A 9,392-nucleotide genomic window follows, 5' to 3' on the forward strand; every position below is an offset into this window, starting at 1 on the left:
ATGTAAGCTAATGTGGTTTTTCTGTTCACCCAAAAAGTTATTTAAAAATATAATGTTGCTGGACATTGAAACCAATACAACCTAGCATCAATATTAATAACCTTTGTATAATGAATACATGGAGCTATAAGATTTTTCTTTAATTTGTTCTCGGATCAGCATTCATAAACATTTGACATGGGATTTCTTTGCTTTTTTATCTTTTTTGTTTTCCTGACGGCACTGGAACATATTAAGCATCCATTCGCAGCTTATTAAATCATGTGATCATAAATGCTATATATAAAATAAGACTGAACTCAGTTACACTTTTTGTCCAATGGGTGTCACTATGAACAGTTAAAATACGACAAAAGGACGGATCTAATGTTGTTGTGCAACAGAGCACAGAGGAAGCGTTTTTTATGAAGTCGCATAATACTCGGGCTTTACTGTTTTCTAAGGTGAGTAAAATCGATGTGCTACTCTATTTGACACTGAAGGATGAACTGGGTTTCGGTTGTTTTTGTCTGTCGTTCTTTATGAATGTTCTTAACAAAGGAATAACTTTTTAGACTTACGTCTCCTATTCTGGCTACTGCTATAATAAAAACTATAAACTATAATAACCTGTCGTTTAATGCCTTATTTGGTCGTCATGCACACCTGTAAACCACGCCTACTTCCGGATCATGCGTCTTCTGGTGAAAATAAATTCAAACCAACAGCATCAGTGTGTATTAAGACTTCTGCTGAAGAATGCTGACAGCTGACTTACAATGATTGACCTTCCATTTCAGTCTGTGACCTGGACCCTGGTGCTTCTGCTCTTGACACTTCTGTGTATAGTATTAAACCACCTTGTTAAAAAATCAAGCCTATGCTGGTTAGGTATGTTTTGACGCTGGGATGCTGGTTTATGCTGGTCCTTTGCTGGTTTATGCTGTTTTCTTTGTTCTGTGTTCTCTGTGGCTTTAAGCTTTAATCTAATTTGTATTTAGTAGTATGTTGTCTTGTATTTGTGTACTTCATCACACTGTACAGTTCGTAACTTTAAGGATCTATATCTACATCTAATGGATCCCATGCTGTTATTTGTGATCTGATATCTCTGTAATTGATCCCACTGTAGTTATGGTGTTTGGCCCCATGGGTTTTTTAAGAAACTGGGAATTCCAGGACCAAGGCCTTGGCCTTTCTTTGGCACATTTCTCTCATACACTAAAGTGAGTAATCAATTATGTAACTGCTGTAAAATAATATAGGATGGTGTATTCAAACGATTCTGGATCAGATTTTTTTTTATCTATCTTTGATTAATTGTCTATACATGTATTTTAGGGATTTTGCCATTTCGATATGGAGTGTGCTAAGAAGTATGGAAAAGTTTGGGGGTGAGTCTCAGTCAATAATTTATATTAAATATTATGTTATGCTTAAGTTAGGATAATTGTCTGTTGAGCTGTGATGGTTAAATGATCTGTGTGCTTTATTAGTGGATCACAACAGGTCATTTAAAAGTCTGAGGTTTTTAAATGTTTTTAATGGGGTTTTTTATAAAGTCTTTTATGCTTACCAAGGCTGCAATTATTTTACAGTAAAAACAGTAATAGTGTGAAATATTATTATGTTGTAAAATATTATATTTGAAATACTTGCTTTCTATGTTAATATATTTTAAAATGTGTCTCATGATTCTTCAGAAATCATTCGAATATATGTTGATTTGCTAATGTTTCTTGAACAGCAAATCAGCATATCATGTGACAATCATGTGTCAATGTTGAAAACAGTTGTTCTGCTGAATATTTTTTATACTTTTTGTCAGGATTCTTTGAATAGAAAGCTCAAAAGAAGCAACCTTTTTAAACAGAAGTATTAATTTCTTTAAAAAAAAATATTGACTCTAAACATTTGAATGGTATTGTCACTGTGACTGCAAACTCATCAATATTCCTTATATTGCTCAGGATCTATGATGGAAGGATCCCAATATTAATGGTTACTGACCTGGAAATGATCAAAGCAATTATGGTGAAAGAATGTTATTCTACCTTCACTAACAGAAGGGTAGGCTCACCTTCAAAGTTGTACAGAAAGTGTGCTAATGGCCGGAAGCTGAGGATTTCTTTATGCCCCAGTAAACATCATCATTTTGGAATTTGTGCAGGAAACAAATGCAGACCTTGCTGGCCCCTTTGCTGATGGAATAACTGTAGTTAAAGATGAGTAATGGAAGAGAATTCGCAGTTCACTCTCTCCATATTTCACAAGTGGTCGACTGAAGGATGTACAGTAAAGGCCCTTAAAGTGATAGTTCACCCAAACATAAAAATTTATCTCTCATGTTGTTCAAAATAAATGAATGACTTTGTTTATTCTCCGTATGAAAAAATAATATATTGTGAAGTTTTTACACTGATTTGAAACAAACTTAGAGCTGTGAACTGTCCCTTTGATATGAGCAGTTTCAGATATTGGCATCTAGTCTCTCAGTATTCTCTACTTCTATATAAAAACTTTTATGTACTATTTAGGTTTATGTTATTTTATGCTCTGCTTTTTGTTCTCTGACACGTATGTAACTAACACTTATTTCTAAATATGTTTCAGATATTTCCCATAGCTGTGACACGTGCAGATCATTTTATTAAAAACATGCAAAAAAAGACCACGAGCAGCTAAAGTAAAAGAGTATGTGTGACTTCTGTACTTAAACAAAACATAAAGAACTTTACTGAAGTATTTACTGCAAAATGTTCCCCAAATATTCATTAGGACTGTTTTTTAGTGGTTTCTGTGTCTAAATAGAAACCATATTAAATTAAATGTATTACTAAAGGTGCAATATTATTGCAGATGACAAAGTAATATGTAAAAAAATCACTTACTGTATATAACATATATAAAATAAGAAAACACTATTTTTATTTGAGTTGTCACCAGCTCCTCTTTTAGCATTGACATTGACCTCCATAAACAACGGAGATGGATAAAGGAATCAGATGTATGTTTGTCACTATTTCACTTTTCATCTATTGTCACTCACACTGTCATTTAGACCTGGCAAATAATTTTGATGCTTCTGTGTTTTTAATCAGGGACGGGTAGATTTTCTCAAGCTCATGCTCCAGAATCAAATACCTGGTGATCATTTTGAGGACACAAGTGAGCAATTGGCAAAAGGTTTTGAGAGAGAGAATTTTACACATTATAGACTCTTTCATTTCAAATGGAACTTGTTGTCAAATATGTGGTTTTGTGAATTTGATAGGACTAACAGATCATGAGATTCTCCCTCAATTTTTTTTTTCACGACCAAAATTTTTCTTCAGTTTTTCTCACATATGATCATCTTATAGCATGTGTCTCATACAGTTTATAGAACCATGTGCCAGATTAAAGCTGGCTCAACCAAATATTTTTTTCTCTAATGGAATTTGCAAGGACTGTGAAACAGTCTATAAAGTGTAAGGAAACATCCTTGTTTGGTTACACAACACTGATTTATTTATATCTCCATTGAAACCTAATTGTATGTCTAAACACTGAATTCTGTTTGTTTAGACCATTTAATTAAAGCAAGAATTGTTAAACTGAATTTGTTTCTAATACATCACTATAGGTTCAGCCCAGAGAGTAACTCAGATATAAACCAGTATGCTTTCCTGCCTTTTGGACTCAGGCCTCGAAATTGCATTGGAATGAAATTCACCCTAATGATCTGGAAACTTCTTGTTGTGAAGCTGCTTCAGAACTTCACTACGGAAATATGTAAAGAGACACAGGTGGGTACACAGTCATCAGTCATCAATTAGAATTGATATACATGAGTTATGTGAGACAGACTTGCTTTGTGTCTTGAATTAATTAATTACTGTTTATTTTCTCTCTCTCTCTCTTATTTTTTTTTTTAAACTCAGATCCCTCTAGAGATGAATTCCGCTTTTCAGCCAAAGGTTCCCATCACACTGAAGTTTATGCCAAGATCTCACAAGGAAAAACAATAATGCAATGCAAAAGTTACATTATATAATTCTGAGTTATATGAAAATTTTTATGTTATATGAATCATTTTTTTAATAATGATGACTGAAACATGTTAGAATATTTACACAATTATAATTCTCTTTTTAATATTTCATTATATTGTCAATCGTTTTTATAGAAGTGAGCCATTGTGTGATTTATGGTGTGCCTGAAGATCATGATGGACCCTTGAGCTCTTCATGGTTCATGTCGTTTTGTGTTCATTTGTGTAATGCTTATTGAAGTTTAATAAATAAGTTTTAAAAGACACAATGTTGTGCACATTTAATTATACTTACTATATTTATTATACTTACAGTATATGTTTTATAAAATAAAAACAAATAATGTATATGTACATTGTACAGTATATAGTCAATGCAATGTACATTCGTTGTGTAGTAGCAGTAAAGCAGACATGAAGTTCTTTTCTATTTAAAAAAGATCTATTTTATCAACAGAATTACTTTACCACATAAAATGTGCCCATGTGAGAAATACTTTTTTATGAAAAGCGGTCATTTTGTTATTCATTGTATGCAAAAAGCCCATAAAAATGAATCCCAGTGTCCTGCATTATGGGTTGTCAATGAAGACTAAACAGGAAGATATTGTTTCTTTTTTCATGCCGCTTACAGCCTTAATAGACCTGCCATGCCCTGGGAAACCACCACTATAAAACGGATATTGAGAAAGAAACTGCTTTTTTAGCATTGGCAGTCATGAATCATATTATATGTATTATACAATGTTCCTTTTTTCTTGGTACTTTTAACATTTACATTAACATACTATTTTTTTTAAAAAATGAAATGAGCATAAGATTCTCCTCAAGGGGTATTGTTTGTATACCCACTTTATCAAACAAATGAATTCATATATAGGCTATTTAATTATGAGTAGTTAGATGAGTAAGTAAATGTAAATGTGTGGTTGGCACTGTGTAATAGCTGCTGGGAGCATCATTAAAGCTGACCTCAGCACTGAATGTGATGTAACCAGCTGTATTTCCATCCTACATTAAGGCCCCTTTTTTTTCATTTCATCTTTAAAAATATATCTTGTCTTTCTGTGACATCTGAAAATTTTAATGTGTAACTTTGGGTAAACCAAATTGCTTTTCAGACCTAGTACCTAGAAATCTTTTAAAGTCAAGACCTTTGTTGCAAGACATGTTTCATTTATGGGAAATCCGGCAGCATTTTTTCCTTCCCACTTCCTGCTGACTCAACTCCCAACAGGCTGAATTTTTGATTTTGACCTAGAAAGTCTTCATTATTTTTCATTACACCCTTTTCTGAGATTGCGAAACAAACCATTGCCTGATTTTAATCAAAACATAAAAGAAACACATTCAAATGACAAAGACAGCAAAATAATATTCTTAAAGACCTTGGTGTGAACGAACACTTTTAGATTTTTGGTCAATAAGCTGCTAAAGTAAGAATCCATTTGTAAATGTTTTTAATTGTGTTTTAATGCTGTTTTTGTGTTGTTGTTTTTTTCTTCTTTCTGATAAAGTAGTGCTCTATCTTGGCCAGGTCACTTCTGTAAAAAAGATTTTTTAATCTCAGAATGGTTTATCTTGTTAAATAAAGGACAAAAAATAACTAAGAAAAGGTTTTGGTAAAATAATCCAGAAGGCCAGGCAGGCCAAGTATTCAAAGTCATTACTGAAAGTAAAACCTTACATCAGTTTATTACATGGCTCTCTGGAATACTTGATTCTTACAGATCAGTTTATAACCTGATAATTAGATACCCCCAGCTGTACATTATGCAGCCAGTAAGAGATTTTATGAAGTTCAGTTCATAAAAGGATGTGAAGGATATTAATAAATAGAACAAATGGTAAATGTGCATTAAATGGTTGGAAAAAATAATTAAATGCAGAAAAGTGTGAAAAGATGAAGAAATATGAGACACGCTGGCCCTTGAAAGCACTGCAGTTACACAAAACATGTTTTGGTTTCCCCTTGACTGTAGAAAAAAAGACATTACATAATGTTTTTTTTCTACATTATAGATTAAAATGAATAACTAATGACCATTCTGAATTGTATAGAAATTGTATTTTTAAATGATTTAAATGCGTAATATGGCATTTTAATGGCAAAACAACATACAATTGAACTCGTAGTTTGTTTGTTTTGTTTTTTTTTTATGTTAGAGAACAAATATCTATCCCACTAGTGAAGACAGAACACCTGGTGTTGGCAACTGAAACTGCGCATAGTTTCAATTTATTTTGAACTTGTCCTTGTTGAAAACTCCATCAACACCGGGGATTCCGGTATCCGGGGCTTTGCCTCTGCCTTGTTCTTTTCTCTGTTTTATAAACAGAAAAAGCTCAGAATGGTCGATGAGCCTTGACGTCACTGCTCCAACCACGTCATTTTATTTTGACCTTTCAAACTGTTTTTCATAACGAACGAGAAATAATACCCATCAAAAAACCGCGTGTGTGTTTAGTTACAATGCGAGTAACCACGCGTGGGCTTCGACATCAAGTATACTTTTTTTTTGCCTATTGCCCACAATGTAACGCACGTGTGCTCGTCCGGTTCCTGGAACTGCAACAACATTAACCTTTAATATGCCAGAGAGCTTAGAGTGAGGCCTATGAAAATGATCGATAAAAAAATAAACATCTGAGGCGAACTTCAAAGGAAAAATATTCACGATATATCGCACTATCCCTCGCTAACTGTTTCAAAAGACGATGTGAAATGTTTAAACGAGGGGATTTAATCGCACCCCGCTCCGGTCCGATAATCCATGACGTGTTTTTCCACGCGCCAGCTCCATGTTTTGACTACCACCCGCCCAACAGCAACACAGCGAACCCTAACCAACACAGAGCCGTTGCGCTTGCAATCCCCTTGGTGTTTTTCAACAAAATGGCTGATTTAGGGGATGATACCGGAGCGAGAGCCCTACTGGCCCTCAGATCTGCGCCTTGTAGCCCGGGGGCTGTTTCTGTCCCGCCCGTGTACACTTTCTCCTCCTCGACTTCGACCGGGATCACATCAATCCATGTCCCTCTCCCCTTCCGTCGCAGGCCCCCGCTCGCCTGGAAGGCCAGGGGACTTCCGAGTTCGCCATGCGCCCAAAGGACGGTGACCGTGGGGCGGAATTCTTCGTCGCACGCTCCGTGGATTAAAATTAAATGTATTACTAAAAGGTGCAATATTATTGCAGATGACAAAGTAATATGTAAAAAAATCACTTACTGTATATAACATATATAAAATAAGAAAACACTATTTTTATTTGAGTTGTCACCAGCTCCTCTTTTAGCATTGACATTGACTCCATAAACAACGGAGATGGATAAAGGAATCAGATGTATGTTTGTCACTATTTCACTTTTCATCTATTGTCACTCACACTGTCATTTAGACCTGGCAATGATTTTGATGCTTCTGTGTTTTTAATCAGGGTCGGGTAGATTTTCTCAAGCTCATGCTCCAGAATCAAATACCTGGTGATCATTTTGAGGACACAAGTGAGCAATCAGCAAAAGGTTTGAGAGAGAGCATTTACACATTATAGACTCTTTCATTTCAAATGGAACTTGTTGTCAAATATGTGGTTTTGTGAATTTGATAGGACTAACAGATCATGAGATTCTCCCCCAATTTTTTTTTTCACGACCAAAATTTTCTTCAGTTTTTCTCACATATGATCATCTTATAGCATGTGTCTCATACAGTTTATAGAACCATTTGCCAGATTAAAGCTGGCTAAACCAAATATTTTTTTTCTCTAATGGAATTTGCAAGGACTGTGAAACAGTCTATAAAGTGTAAGGAAACATCCTTGTTTGGTTACACAACACTGATTTATTTATATCTCCATTTGAAACCTAATTGTATGTCTAAAACACTGAATTCTGTTTGTTTAGACCATTTAATTAAAGCAAGAATTGTTAAACTGAATTTGTTTCTAATACATCACTATAGGTTCAGCCCAGAGAGTAAACTCAGATATAAACCAGTATGCTTTCCTGCCTTTTGGACTCAGGCCTCGAAATTGCATTGGAATGAGACTCACCCTAATGATCTGGAAACTTCTTGTTGTGAAGCTGCTTCAGAACTTCACTACGGAAATATGTAAAGAGACACAGGTGGGTACCCAGTCATCAGTCATCAATTAGAATTGATATACATGAGTTATGTGAGACAGACTTGCTTTGTGTCTTGAATTAATTAATTACTGTTTATTTTCTCTCTCTCTCTCTCTTATTTTTTTTTTTAAACTCAGATCCCTCTAGAGATGAATTCCGCTTTTCAGCCAAAGGTTCCCATCACACTGAAGTTTATGCCAAGATCTCACAAGGAAAAACAATAATGCAATGCAAAAGTTACATTATATAATTCTGAGTTATATGAAAATTTTTTATAATGATGACTGAAACATGTTAGAATATTTACACAATTATAATTCTCTTTTTAATATTTCATTATATTGTCAATCGTTTTATAGAAGTGAGCCATTGTGCGATTTATGGTGCTCAAGATCATGATGGACCTTGAGCTCATCCTGGTTCATTCGTTTTGTGTCATTTGTGTAATGCTTATTGAAGTTTAATAAATAAGTTTTAAAAGACACAATGTTGTGCACATTTAATTATACTTACTATATTTATTATACTTACAGTATATGTTTTATAAAATAAAAACAAATAATGTATATGTACATTGTACAGTATATAGTCAATGCAATGTACATTCGTGTACCAGTAAAGCAGACATGAAGTTCTTTTCTATTTAAAAGATCTATTTTATCAACAGAATTACTTTACCACATAAAATGTGCCCATGTGAGAAATACTTTTTATGAAAAGCGGTCATTTTGTTATTCATTGTACGCAAAAAGCCCATAAAAATGAATCCAGTGTCCTGCATTATGGTTGTCAATGAAGACTAAACAGGAAGATATTGTTTATTTTCATGCCGCTTACAGCCTTAATAGACCTGCCATGCCCTGGGAAACCACCACTATAAAACGGATATTGAGAAAGAAACTGCTTTTTTAGCATTGGCAGTCATGAATCATATTATATGTATTATACAATGTTCCTTTTTTCTTGGTACTTTTAACATTTACATTAACATACTATTTTTTAAAAAAATTAAATGAGCATAAGATTCTCCTCAAGGGGTATTGTTTGTATACCCACTTTATCAAACAAATGAATTCATATATAGGCTATTTAATTATGAGTAGTTAGATGAGTAAGTAAATGTGTAGTTTGGCACTGGGTAATAGCTGCTGGAGCATCATTAAAGCTGACCTCAGCACTGAATGTGATGTAACCAGCTGTATTTCCATCCTACATTAAGGCCCCTTTTTTTCATTTCATTTTTAAAAATATTCTT

General features: G+C 34.1%; 1 pseudogene; it reads left to right on the forward strand.

Annotated features, from left to right (window-relative positions):
* The first annotated feature begins 449 nt into the window (after positions 1 to 449).
* LOC109050610 lies at positions 450 to 8,621 on the forward strand (annotated as a pseudogene).
* The last annotated feature ends 771 nt before the right edge of the window (positions 8,622 to 9,392 follow it).

The sequence above is a fragment of the Cyprinus carpio genome, chromosome A3 (genome assembly GCF_018340385.1).
Source record: "Cyprinus carpio isolate SPL01 chromosome A3, ASM1834038v1, whole genome shotgun sequence".
NCBI lineage: Eukaryota > Metazoa > Chordata > Actinopteri > Cypriniformes > Cyprinidae > Cyprinus > Cyprinus carpio.